This window comes from Physeter macrocephalus, chromosome 19 (assembly GCF_002837175.3).
Source record: "Physeter macrocephalus isolate SW-GA chromosome 19, ASM283717v5, whole genome shotgun sequence".
Classification (NCBI taxonomy): domain Eukaryota; kingdom Metazoa; phylum Chordata; class Mammalia; order Artiodactyla; family Physeteridae; genus Physeter; species Physeter macrocephalus.
In genome coordinates, this window is record NC_041232.1 from 27,986,447 (window position 1) to 28,001,345 (window position 14,899).

A 14,899-nucleotide genomic window follows, 5' to 3' on the forward strand; every position below is an offset into this window, starting at 1 on the left:
GCGGACTCTCAACCACTGCGCTGCCAGGGAAGCCCAAGGGGTTTTCTTCAATTCAGTTATTGTGGTGTTCATCTGTTTGTTCTTTAAATCTCCTCTCTTTGTTAAACATTTCTTGTATCTTCTCAGTCTGTGCCTCCATTGTTTTTCTGAGATTTTGGATCATCTTTACTGTCACTACTCTGAATTCTTTTTCAGGTAGATTGCCTAGCTCCTCTTCAGTTAGTTTTCGTGGGTTTTTATCTTATTCCTTCGTCTGCAGCATATTTCTTTGTTGTCTCATTTTGTCTAACTTTCTCTGTTCATGGTCTCCTTTTGGCAGGCTGCAGGATCATAGTTCCTCTTGCTTCTGGTGTCTGCCTCCAGGTGCATGAGGTTGGTCCAGGAGCTTGTGCAGGCTTCCTGCTGGGAGGGACTGGTGCCTGCCCTCTGGTGGGTGGAGCTGGGTTTTGTCCCTCAGGTGGGCAGGGCCATGTCAAACGGTGTGTTTTAAGGTGGCTGTGAGCTTGGTATGATCTTAGGCAGCATGTCTGCTAATGGGTGGGGCTGTGTTCCTGTCATATTGTGTGTGTGTGTGTGTGTGTGTGTGTGTGTGTTCCTGTCTTGCTGGTTGTTTGGCCTGAGGTGTTCCAGCACTGGAGCCTGCAGGCTGTTGGGTGGGGCTGGGTCTTGGTGCCGAAATGGCAGCCTCTGGGAGCACGCACACTGATCAGTATTCCCTGGGGCCTCTGTTCCTGGTGTTTTTGTCCCAACAGTGAGCTACAGCCAACCCTTGCCTCCCCAGGAGACTCTCCAAGACCCCTAGGTAGGTCTAGCCCAGGTTCCTATGGAGGTACTGCTTTGTGCTGGGTCTCAGTGCATGTGAGACCTTGCGTGCGCCCTCCAAGAGTGCAGTCTCTGTTTCCCTCAGCCCTTTGGAGCTGCTGCACTGAAGCCCTGCTGGCCTTCAATGCTAAATGCCCTGGGGGTTCTTCCTCCCAATGCCAGACCCTCAGACTGTCTTGGAGGGCTGTTTTTATGTGGGAACATCCCTGTGTAACCTTCGTGAGTTCATTTATTTATTTATCTATTTTGGTGTGAGGCCTGTTTTTAGTGTGGATGTCTGCCACCTCTTTCCTCAGTGTTTGCTGGCTGTTATCCCCTTGATAGGAGGTGTGACTGATGTTCTGGTGACCAGAGCCTGCACTGTATATTGATAAGTGGATATTGAGCAGGGCCTCCCCTTTGCTCTGTGGTTGTCACTGTCCTGTCAGGGGTAGGGTCTGCTCCCTAGTTGTTGGAGTAGAGACCCCCAGATCTGTTGCTTAGCTGCGTTTCTGATCTGTGGTGCAAGGTAGGTGGGAATGGAGCACTGCCACTGGGAGAGAAGCCACTGAGTATTCCTCCTCTGGAGCTGTTCACCTGTAGGTGTGCTCTTTTGTGTCAATGGCGGCCCCTCCCCTTGCACATCACTCAGCAAAGGCACTTCGCTTCTATGGTGGTCCGGGCTTCCTCCACGAGCATTCCTGGTTGAAGAGCTCCTCACTTCCATTTCCTGTGCCAACAGCAGTCCTCTCCCTGGGACTGCTCTCCAAACCCCATGTTCCAGCACCCAGCCTCTGTGCACACCGGCGGACACCCCTCTTAGGCTGGGGCGTGCAGGGCTGTGGCACAGACCATCTGTGTGGGTCTCACTCTGCCCTGCCTGCCACAGACCCGTTGCTGGGCTCTCCTCTGATAGCCCCTGAAGCTCCCCTTCTGTCCCAGCTGATCTGCTCTCCGGTGAGGGGGCTTCCCTGGATGCAGGAACCTCTCCTCTCTTTCAGCTTCCCACCAGGGGTGTGGGTCCCATCCCACTTCCTTTCCTCTTCCTTTTCTATTTTTTCTTTCATTCTGCCTGGTTACACAGGGATCTTTCTGGTTCTGTTAGGTGTCCGAGGTCTTCTGCTAATGTTCAACAGGTGCTCTGTGAGAGCTGTTCCATTTGTAGATGTATTCTTGATGCATTTGTGGGGAGAGGTGAACTCCATGTCCTCTTACTCCTCTGCCATCTTGATTCCTCAACCCACACAGTGAATAGAAGAATAGACATTGGAGGGTAGTGATCAAGACAGGAAGAAAATGTCTGTTTTCTAGAAGATTTTGAGAAATGGGCTTATTCAAGTGGATCACCTGTTTTTGACAAAGTGTCATCTTACAGAAGCACACCACTTGACAAATGTCAGCACGTCACTGCTCTTGGTCCCAGGCCACCACAGATACTGGTGTCTCTGTCCTCCGTCACCCTTGGCGTCTGGTGCAGTGGCTGTGGTTTAGAGCAGCTTTGTTTGCAAGCTCCTATGAGCCAGCGTTTGCAGATTGCACCACAGTAAACCTCCATATGTGTTGATGCCTTAGCAAATGCCAGCTGGGCAGGTTCTCTGTGTGATAAGTCTGGTAACAAAGCTGTCTGCTCTCTGAGGGCAAGAGTTGGGTCTGTCCTGCTCCTGCCATAGGCCCAGCCCCTAGCAGAGCACCCACTACATGAGAGAGGTCAGCTGTTTGCTGACTGGATGAATGAAAAGGACCACTGTGGGGAGACCAAGGAGATGGTTTTGTCTTTTCAGGACTAAGGGAACTGTCTGTTGTAAGGTCTCCGAGTCCAAGCCCCTTATGTACCGTCTGTGGGGCTTCGTCAGTCTTCTGTGACATCAGAGGCTTGATCTTCTCATCTTTGTGACGTCACTGCTGAGCCACCAGCTGAATGGCCAAACCTTCCTGGGCCCTGCGGCACTCGGCCTGCTCCTGTTCTGTCTAGATGCTGTTCTGAACGGATTTGCTTGTGTCTGCGTCTCCTTTTCCCAAGGGCAGGAACCAGATCTTATGTGACTCCTGTCCCGAGCCCAGCAGAGTGACCCATAGGGGTGGGTCCTCGCTGTCTGTTTGCTGAGTGAGTAGACAGCTGCAAAGCCTTATCAGGGACCCCCCAAATGATGTGGGGATAGGGAACAGATTACCAGTGATGTGTTTCTGGAGATACTCAGAGATGCTACAGAGGGATTTCTTCACTGAGCCGGGGCAGGGGATAAGCAGTGCAGGAGGAGCGCATGCTGGCCACGGGCTGTGAGCATGGTCTTGGGTCAGATGATCCAGGAGCTGGTTCCACTCTTACTGCCTGTGAATGACCTAACCTCTCTCAGCCTCGTTTCCTCATCTGAGAGATGGCTAGGATTGTTGTATTAAATGGGACAGTACCTGGGACACAGTTAAGGAAGGGCTCAATAAATGATTGTTACCATGTTTATTATTAAGTAAAATTCCTGGGCATATTAGGCCCAGCCAGTAATGGTGGGGCCCAGGTGGAGGAGGATTACAAATTGGAGACAGAGGGGAGACGTGAGTTTTCTGACACCTCTGTTTTCCGGTTACCACATCCTTCCCCTGAAACAGCTCAGGGTCTGCTTCTGAGTCTCCTAGGTGCAGGGTGGGCTGGTGCCTCTGAGGCTCCTGGGGAGAGCAGTTCATAGCTTGGGAGGCAGCCAGGTGACCTGAGCGAGAGGGAGTTGTAGAAAGGGCCGGGAAAGAGTGACTAAAGGGAAACAGGCACGAATGAGGCGCCCAGATCCTCACTGTGTTAAAGGAAAGATGCGGCATAACAGCACTTAGTGAAACCGTGAATTTGTATGTGCCTGGGTTGCATGGGGGTGTGCTCCTGCCTGGGGAAGGGAGATCAGGCCTCTGCATTTTAAATGCAGAGGAAGAGATAGGGTTCCGGCCTCTAATGCACATACCCCATCCGCCGTATCTCCCACCTGGAGCAGTGACTCAAAACCCATTGTACGTTCTTTTGAAATGCCAGAGTGATGTCCTCATCAGGTGTGGTACTGATGCTCCTGAGTGACATCTGTGTGGCGTTACTAGGCAACAAGCTGCATGCTTTCATCATGGTCCAGCCCACAGCTCCCCGCCAGGTACCACTGCACACAGGTGCTGACCAAGTGTGGCCTTGACTGCCACAGAAGCAGTTTGCTGCCCATCTGGTCTCCCAGGTGGTGACTTATTATTGGATCGAACCTCCAAATTGGTCACTGGCTGCTTTATGGGCCTCTGTGCCTTGAGTTCAGTGTCCCAAATGTCATTTTAAAAAGGTCCACTTTGTTCTGGCTCCTCCCCTGAGTGGGTCAGGGTAAATTTAGATAAGATCGTTAATGGCTCTGAGAATTCAGTTCAATTTGGACTTGAGGACACAGAGTTCTTAGGGGGAAGATGTTCCTGCCTTATTTTGAGACTCTGCTTTAACCAGTATGGTCTGGGTATGACCTCCTTCAGGACAGATCAAGGCAAAAAGTGACAGGAGAGGTTCCCTCTGTGGCCTGGAGAACGGTGGCTTTTCACACCAAAAATCCCTTCTGCCTTCCTGGGGCGTGAAAATTGTGAGCACCGGCTGCCTTACAACCCTGCAGCCCATAGCCCATGGGGGATCCTGCCTTAGCCAGGCTGCGGCTGCTCCAGGGTTCCTAAGGAGGGGCGACTTAGGGGACTAGGGAACGTCCTTGAAATTGTGTTCATATCACTTTTCGTAGTAGTGAGAAGTCAGTTATTCACACCTGAATAAAGTGTAAGGGGATGATGGAGATGAGACGAGGTGGGCTACACCCCTGTCTCCCCCCATGCCAGCCCACCCCAGCCAAGCCTGGTGCTGCCTCCACCAAAGTCATGGTTTCAGCTCTTGCTCATGGAGGTGTGGGGGTGGGACAGTGCCAGAACGACCCCTCCTTAGTGACGAACACACATTTTAAGTAAACAAAGTACTTGTGTGGTCACATCTGTGGCTGCTCGGTGCCCCCTCCAATCCTGTGGTCTGTGTTTTTCTTCCCTTGGGTCAAGGTATTACACTTCAAGTGGTAGCAGTGCTTTAGGCAGTTTCCCTGCCTTCATCATCCATGCAAATATAAATACTGTGTCACCTGTGCCCGAGTTCATCCTTCTGTGTCAGTTATGTTAGAAAGGACACCACATGAATAGAAGAAACTGGTAGGTAACTGCTGCTTTTTGAGAACACATTGAGAAAAGAATTCAGGCCCGACAGGTTGGTTGGGGCTATTTTACAACCTTGAAAAGAAATGAAGTCAAGAAATTCAAGACATGATTTAGCCTATTAAGCCCCAGGACAGAAGCAGGTGAGCTGAGTTGGGCCAGGTCCACCTGACAGCCTAGGTGTGTCCCACAGCAGGGCCAGTTCAGCCCCACTTGCTCTGTGGGGGGCGTGTGGGTGTGGGGCCCCTGCAGCCTCTCTGCTCAGTGAAGCCCTGGGCTGAGTCCTGCTTTCCAGTTATTATCGTGTAATCTTGAGGCAGCCAGTGACCTTTCTGATCCTCAGTGCCTTTAGCTATCAGATTAGGACAGTCACCTTTATGTCCAGGATTGTCCACTTATATGAGACGATGCTGTTTGTTGAGCAAGTGTCATCTGACAGGCCCCGTGCTAACTCACTGTCTCCTCCAATCCTCACAGCCACCTTGTGAGGTAGCTGTTGCGATTCCCACTTTACAGAATGAGAAAACCAAACTCCAGACAAGGTGAGGAGCATGCCCACGACTGCACAGTGAAGAACCCATGCCTTCTGATTCAGACCCCGAGCTCTTAAGTCTGGTTGAGACTGGCTCTTGAACAATGCTGCAAAATAGAATTAGTTCCAGTGGGGATTAATTCTTTAAAAAATCCCAATGCCCAGGTCTCACCCCAGACCAATTGCATCACGAGGTCTGGGGTGGGAGGCAGGTGTGGGGTTTCCGAAGGCCCCCCAGGTGATCCCAGTGTTCAGTAAGGTTTGGGAACGTCTAGGTTAAGCAATTCTGCTCTACTAGTAGTTCTCAATCTTGGCTGCCCAGAACCAGCAGAGGAAACATGTAAAATGTACTGACGGCCATGCCCAAGGGAGTCTGATATATTTGATCTAGGAAGGGCCTTAAGTTACTCCCGGTGACTCTGATGCAGCGAGGCAGAGACCATTGTGCTAAGTCTCAGGGGAAGCACCCTCTGAAAATGGTTGCCGTTGTTAAAATTATGTGTTAAATGAGGGCTTGGTGAGGACGCTTTTTACTGTCTCTTCCAGTGTGCACTTGCAACTCCTTAGGAAAACCACTTTTCACCTTTGTCTCAGTTTGCTGGCTCAAGGGAGGGACTCAGTCCCTACTTTTCCAAAAAATGTAGCTGGAAAGAAAAGGGAAGGGGCAGGAAGCAGCATCACTTGACCCGTTTGCCTCTGCTTTATCCATGTAGTCACTTCAGTTCAGTAATAACATCTACCCTTTTAGGTAAAGGAACTGGAAGTTTCTTCTACGGTGAATTTAAAGAATTCAATAAGGAAAATAATAACTGTTTGCATAGCTTTAAATTCTCGTACCTCTTTTTTTAAAAAAATTTTATTTTATTTATTCATTGGCCCCACGCGGCATGCAGGATCTTAGTTCCCTGACCAGAGATCGAACCCGTGCCCCCTACAGTGGAAGCACAGAGTCTTAACCACTGGACTGCCAGGGAAGTCCCTCTTACCTCTTTGTTAACATGAAGTAGCAGTTTTATCGATATATGCTGTGAAAATTTGATCTTCTCTTCTTTTCATACTTTTTAATTGTGTGCTTATTTATTGAAGTCTAGTTGATTTATAATGTGTTAGTTTCAGGTGTACAGTAAGGTGATTCAGTTATGTATGCGTATGTATGTGTGTATATTTATTCTTTTTCAGATTCTTTTCTGTTATATGTTATTACAAGATACTGAATATAGTTCCCTGTACTATATAGTAGGTCCTTGTTTATCTCTGTTATATGTAATACTGTGTATGTGTTAATCCCAAACTCCTAATTTATCTCTTCCCCCCTTTCCCCTTTGGTAACATAAGTTTGTTTTCTATGTCTGTGAGTCTCTTTCTGTTTTGTAAATAAGTTCATTTGTATCATATTTTAGATTCCACATATCATATGATATTTTGTCTGACTTCACTTAGAATGATAATCTCTAGGTCCATTCATGTTGCTGCAAAGGCATTATTTCATTCTTTTTATGGCTGAGTAATATTCCATTGTATATATATATACCACATCTTCTTTATCCATTCATCTGTCATTGGACACTTAGGTTGCCTTCCATGTCTTGGCTATTGTAAGTAGTGCTGCAGTGAACATTGGGGTGCATGTATCTTTTCGAATTAGAGTTTTCTCCACATATTGGGTTGGCCAAAAAGTTTGAGGTTTTTCCTTGAATGAACTTTTTGGCCAACCCTATATATGCCCAGGAGTGGGATTGCAGGATCATATGGTAGCTCTATTTTCAGTTTTTTAAGGAACCTCCATATTGTTCTCCATAGTAGCTGCTCCAGTTTACATTCCCATCAACAGTGTAGTGAGGGTTCTGTCTCCATACCCTCTCCAGCATTTATTATTTGTAGACATTTTTTTGAAGGTTTATTTTAAAACTTTTTAAAAATTTTATTGAAGTATAGTTGATTTACAATGCTGTGTTAATTCTGTGCAGCAGAGTGACTCAGTTATACATATATATACATATACACACACATTATATATATTCTTTCTCATGTTCTTTTCCATCATGGTTTGTCACAGGATACTGAATATAGTTCCCTGCGCTATACAGTAGGACCTTGTTTATCCATCCTATATATACTGGTTTGCACCGTCTAATCCCAAACTCCCAATCCTTCCCTCCCCTCTGCCCCCAACCCCTGGCCCTTGGCAACCACAAGTCTGTTCTCTGTGTCTGTTTTTGTTTCATAGATATGTTGATTTATGTCGTATTTTAGATTCCACATATAAGTGATATCATATTCCCTTTCTGATTTATTTTGCTTAGTATGATAATCTCTAGGTCCATCCATGTTGCTGCAAATGGCATTATTTGATTCTTTTTGATGGCTGAGTAATATTCTATTGTATAAATGTACCACATCATCTTTATCCATTCATCTGTCGATGGACATTTAGGTTGTTTCCATGTCTTGGCTATTGTAAACAGTGCTGCAGTGAACATAGGGGTGAATGTATCTTTTCAAATTATAATTTTGTCTGGGTATATGACCAGGAGTGGGATTGCTGGATCATATGGCAACTCTGTTTTTAGTTTTTTGAGGAACCTCCATAGTGGCTGCACCAATTTACATTTCCACCAACAGTGTAAGAGGGTTGCCTTTTCTCCACACCATCTCCAGCATTTGTTATTTGTTGACTTTTTAATGTTGGCCATTCTGACCAGTGTGAGGTGGTACCTCATTGTAGTTTTGATTTGCATTTCTCTAATAATTAGTGATGTTGAACATCTTTTCATGTGCCTCTCAGCCATTTGTGTGTCTTCTTTGGAGAATGTCTAGGTCTTCTGCCCATTTTTTAATTGGGTTTTTTTTGTTGTTGTTGAGCTGTTTGTATATTTTGTAAATTAAGCCCTTGTTGGTCACATCATTTGCTGTTTTCTCCCAGTCTGTACATTTTTGTTTTGTTTTGTTTATGGACTTTTTTTTTGATGTGCAAAAGCTTTTAAGTTTGATTAGGTCCCATTAGTTTAGTTTTGCTTTTATTTCTATTGCCTTGGGAGACTGACCTAAGAAAATATTGCTACGATTTATGTCAGAGTGTTTTGCGTATGTTCTGTGGTGTCTTGTCTTATATTTAGGTCTTTAAGCCATTTTGAGTTTATTTTTGTATGTGGTGTGAGGGTATGTTCTAACTTCATTGATTTACATGTGGCTGTCCAGCTTTCCCAACACCACTTGCTGAAGAGACTGTCTTTTCCCCATTGTATATTTTTGCCTCCTTTGTTGAAGATTAATTGACTGTAGATGTGTGGGTTTATTTCTGGGCTCTCTGTTTTGTTCCATTCACCCATATGTCTGTTTTTGTGCCAGTGCCAGGCAGTTTTGATTACTATAGCTTTGTAGTATTGCCTGAAGTCTGGGAGGGTTATGCCTCCAGCTTTGTTCTTTTTCCTCAGGATTGCTATGGCAGTTCTGTGGTTCCATATAAATTTTAGTATTATTTGTTCCATTTCTGTGAAGAATGTCATGGGTAATTTGATAGGGATCACATTAAATCTGTAGATTATTTTGGTAATATGGCCATATTAACAATATTCTTCCAATCCAAGAGCATGGGATATCTTTCTGTTTTTTTTCAGTCATCTTCAATATCCTTTAGCAGTGTTTTATAGTTCTCAATGTGTCTTTCACCTTCTTGGTTGAGTTTATTCCTAGGTTTTGTTTTTGTTTTTGGATGTGATTTTTAAAGGCTTTTTTTTAATTTTAATTTTTTTTTTACTTTCTGATATTTCTGTTACTGTAAAGAAATACAATAGATTTCTGTATGTTAACCTTGTATCCTGCTACTTTACTGAATTAGTTTATCAGTTTTAATAGTGTTTGTGTGGAGTCTTTAGGGTTTTCTATATAGAGTACCATGTCATCTGTAGATAATGACAGTTTTACCTCTTCCCTTCTGATTTGGATATCTTTTATTTCTTTTTCTTGTCTGATTGCTGTGGCTAGGACTTCCAATACTATGTTGCATAGAAATGGTGAGAGTGGGCATCCTTGTCTTGTTCCAGAATTTAGTGTGAAGGCTTTCAGCTTTTCATCATTGACTATTATGTTGGCTGCAGATTTATTTTATTATGTTGAGATATGTTCCTTCTATACCCACTTTGGTGAGAGTTTTTATCATAAATGGATGTTGAATTTTATCAAATGCTTTTTCTGCATCTATTGAGATGATGATGTGGTTTTTGTTTTTTCATATTATTTATATATGCATCCCCATTTTTTGACAGTTATTGCAGTCAGGATGGGCTAAGTTGTGCTGCCTTAATGAACAGTTCCCAACTCTCAGTGGCTTAACACACAAGGACTTATTTGTCCCTCATGCTACATATTTAAAGTGGGTCTGTGTATGACAGCCACTCAGGGACCCAGATGGAGGCACATATGCTCCCACAACTGCTGAGGCAGAAAAGGAACATAGCAAGTGGTGTATTGGCTCTTAAAACTGTCAGCAGAAAGTGACATGTGTGGCTCTTGTTCACACTTCATTGGCAAAGAGCCACATCCAACTTCAAGGGGCATTGGGGAAGGGTGATTTTATAATGTGCTCAGAAGTAGATGGAATATTCATGAACAGTTCTAATGACTACACAACAAAATTCATATGTATCTCATTTTTATTAGCACTACCTTGAGAACGTTGACGCCTGTCCAGAGTCTAACTCACAAACAGGCATGAACCACAGAAAGACAGTGCAGATGTGGCTGCTGGTGTCACTAGAAACACTTCAGCAGAGAGAGTCTTTCACTGGATAAAAGCGACTCTTGCTGTGAAATGCCATAGCAGATGGGTGCCCAGGAAGGAGTAACTTGCTTTTTGGATACGGCAGCCCTTATTATGGGATTCCTGTATTGAGATGGATGGCAGGGTCCTGGTGGGGTCAGGATGGATGAGCTACTTTTCATCCTTTGCTTTTCTTTCCAGTAAAGCTTAGCATGGTGTCAACATTTGATAAAAAACACCAGTCCAGTATACAAAAGTAATTGAAAATAAATTTGAATCTCTCTGCAGAGACCCCAGAGGAGTATTACATGCACAACCTAGGCAGTATTTCTCGAAGTTCTCTTTCTCAGTCTCGTTCCTCATCGGTTCCTCCAAGACTCTTACCACACAGGTCAGCAGGTCTTCCCAGACCACTCTTCCACCCACCACCGCCACCCCTGTGCCCCAGCCCCGGGCAGAGTCAGTCCCTTTTCTGTGCCCACTCTATACTTATATATACTCTTATAGCACGTATCATATTGTTTTATAATGTGACATTTGTATAATCATTTTACTTATTAACAAATCTTAGTGCCAGGCACTGTTCTAAGTGCTTGACAAGTATTAGCTTATCCAGACCTCATAACTTAACCTAACTTAGCTATTAGGTGATGATTATTAACGCTTTTATTTTGCATAGCAGAAAACTGAGACTTAGGGGGCACGGGTAACTTTCCCGAGGGTGTTTGTTTAGAAAGTGGTGAAGCAGGATTCGAGCCCAGGTAGTTGGACCCCATTGACCAGGTGATGAGCCTCGTCGGGGCAGGTGCATCACATTTATGTTTGAGTCCCCACAGGTCCCTCCAGTCCCTGGTCACTAGGAATGTTTTCTAGGTGAAGGAGCACAATATTCAAACCTGTTGATGAACCATAACTTGTTTCGTCTGTTTCCAGATTTTTCTGTATAATTTGTGCTGTTATGAATGTATTATACAAACTACATTGATTTCACTGGAGTTATTTGGGGTAAATTCCTCTAAGTGAAATGACTCAATAAGTATAAACAGTTTTATAGATACTTGCTTATTGCTTAGTCATTCTCAAGAAATTTGGAATTCAGAATTTATAATTCTGCCAGCTATTTTCAGGTGCACCTACTTCATCATAGTGTCTTCGGTGCTTTGTTTTTATTTTAATCAGTTAAAGTCACATGTACTACGGAGGCTGGAGTTGATGAATAATGAGTGGTGAATTTGTCCCAGGATTACTGTGGGGATTGTGAGGTTAGGATTCCTGGTGCCCTGTTGAAGTTTATTAGCTCACTAGGAAGTTATAGAAGCTTCTGCCTTTGAAATGGACCGGGTTCATTGAATCTAATGGACAAAACTGGGCCTAGAACAAACGAAGTCGGCTATCTTGGTGTTCCTGTCCCATTCTCTTCTATTTCATTGTGCAGTGCTTATAACTGGGTGCCTCCCCAACCCTCCCCCACCATCTGCACACCCAGAGCCAGAACCCATTTTTACTAAATCACAAATGACAGTAGCTTAGAAGGTGCCACCTTCCCTTTGGAGACGGAGCAGACCTTAAAAACAAAACAGAAATGAGAAGCTTGCTGTGTGATTTTGTGCCCCGAAGGGAAGGGGGCTAAGAGGGTGACTGTTCTTCTAGGCCCAAGGCCACTGACAAGGCTGTTGGCCCAGCCTGAGAGGCAGCAGAAGAATAAGGGCTTGGTTCAGCTTTTATCTGAACAACTGCAGTAGATTCTGGAGTTTGGCAGTGGGTCCCGTGGAATCCTCAGCAGCAGATCCTAAAGCCCAGCTCTTGATGAGTGGCATGCGGCAAGCCTGGCGGTGTGATGCTAATAATAACAGTAGTAGAAACTGTCCAAGCCGCTGCCAGGCTTCTCTGGGCCAGCACCACAGTCTTTTGTCGGGAAGCCTTCCAATCTTGCCCCTCCTTATCCTCACATCACAGTAGTCTTCCAGAAAGTAACTCCCTTGCTTAATATCTTTCAGTGGATTTCCCCCCACCTAGCGTAAAATTCACTTTCCTGTGCACCGTGAGGCCTCCCCTTCCCCTCTCAGGCCACAGTACCTGTCCTTCGCTTCCAGGAACAGACAGGCTCTGCTCCTCATCCCAACTTTGCACCAGCTACGTCCTCTGCCCGGCCGACAGCTGCTTCTTGCCCAGGCTTCAGCTCAGAGGGTATCTCCCCAGGGAAGCCTTTTAGTTAGCTACTCTCCATCACAGTCACACCTGTTTACTACACATTTCTCATCACCAGGACATAAGCTCTGTGAGAGCAGGGAGCCTCTTTTCTGTTCCTGGTTGAAAGTTGGTGTTCACAACTCTTAGCGTAGTATCTTGCACACAGTAGGTACACAGTAAACCTTAATCCTTATATGTCCGGGAAGTAGGTATTGTTGCTATTTTGCACATGAATCTCAGAGAGATGGCCTAAGGCTGTATTACTTTGTGTTCAAACCAGGATTCAAATCCAGATTTCTCCACTTTGAGTGGAGTGGCCCAGAGTTTACTAAAGACCCAGTGTCATCAAATTCACTCAGATGGCCAACTTGCTTATGACTCAGCCAGATTTCCTGCTATACTGGTTTTCAGTGCACACTGCATCAAAGAATGATGCTGAAAGGACTAAATGCAAACAAAAGCATAAGTATAATTTATACTGGTGGCCCCTGGAAACAACTATGTTTGAGTTAAAGATGCCAAAGTGCCTTAATTTTGCAAACTGATTGATGAGTGTCCTGATTATTCATTGTGACTTGCTTCCTTTTGGGGAATAATCAAGGCTGTTTAAGGTAAATAAAGCATTTTGTTTTAAAAATGAATAGGTAAACAAAATGCAGTAATCCATACAATGGAATGTTATTCAACTCTGAAAGGGAAGTACTGACACAGGCTACAGTAATGTAGGTGGACCTTGAAAACATGCTAGGTGAAAGAAGCCAGACATGGCCACACTGTATGATTCCATTTATATGAAATGTCTTGAATAGGCAAACCCACAGAGACAGAAAGCAGGTTCGTGGGTGCCAGGGGCTGTGGGGGGAACTGCTGTATTTCCTTGTAGGGTGATGAAAGTGTTCTGGGATTAGACAGTGGTGATGATTGCACAACACTGAATGTTCTAAATGCCACTGAATCGTACACTTTAAAATGGTTTTTAAAAATGGTTAAAATGCTAAGTTTTATGTGTATTTTACCACAATTAAAGAAAATCAGTGAATTAGAAAAGAGAAAATGATAGTTGCACTTAACTATTTTTTGAACAAAATAAATATACATAATAACTCTGGCAAGCTTAATAAAAAAGTAGATGAAACACAACTGTGCTAAAGAGAATTAGAATTATGATATGCACAGATACATTTTTTGAAAAGACACGTAATGCTGAAAACCTTAACGTCACAAGGTTACCTTTTCACCAGAAGAGAAAAGGAAAGTTGCACTGTGGCTGCCCCCGGCCAGAATGACAGCAGTTTGGTGAGAATGTCAGGCTGGTGCTGGGTGAGACCAGTGGGCAGGGCACGCCCAGCGTGTGTGTGTGAAGGCTCTTAGCTGGGTTTGAGGAATCTGCTTCTTTGTTTAGAACATAAAAGCAAATTGCACATTAAGGATGGCGGGTGGGGACATGAACAGACAAGCAGCTGCTCTTACCCACTTAGTGCCTCACCGTCCATTTGGACAGGAGCATAGAAAGTGATTTCATCCTCTGGTCTTGCCTTTGCAAAAGTTGGAGTGGTTCCACAGTAAATGGACTCAAGAATACATATGCCTAACAATTAGAGAACTGGATGGTCGAAGAAGTTCCAAAGTGCTTTCAAGACACTGGTGCCACTGACGTGGCTTTGTTCCTGCAGGTTCTACCTCCAGCAGTGACCACAACCTGCTTAGAGGTCCCATCACCACCTCCCCACACCTCTGCCCCTTCTCTTCCCCCACCTGACAACCCTTCCTGCCTTCACAGTTGAATCCTGCTCTTCCTCCCAAGCCCAGCTCAAGCACCGCTTGGATTTACACCATGCCATTTCTGCATTTGTGCCTGGGATTCATCTCCTCCAGCCAGAGAGCAAGTTCCGTGATGACCAGAGCCTCTCCTTGTAATTCTGGGGTGCCCCACCATCACATTCAGCCTTCCCTGCCTTCTAGGCACCCTTTCCCCTCTATCCTAGCCACTCCTGTGGTTTTCCTTTGCTGGGCCAGTCTGGCAGTGACAGGCTCAGGGTGAGATGAATGAATTAAAGCAGAACCATGAGATTAGATTCTTCAGTCCTGGGGCTTTTGTTGGTGCTACCGGGAAGAGATCCTCTTTCTCTCGGAGTTGCTAGACTAGTAAGAGCTTCTGGGAACGAGGGTTGCCAACTTTTAGGATGCTTTTCTGAGAATAAAGCCACACAGAGTAGAGCAGAGCCGGGAGACAGGGCATGTCCTGATGGAATGATGTGAGTCCTGGATTGTAACTGTGCTGGATGCTGGCACTTTTCCAGTTATGAGCACCAACAACTTGCCTGCTTGCTTCCAACTGGAAGAGTGTTGTTGCACCTCCCAGCACTTACTGTGGGCAGAGGCTGGGCCTAAAAGAAATCTTTGTCAACTTGCTGATAGTTTATCTA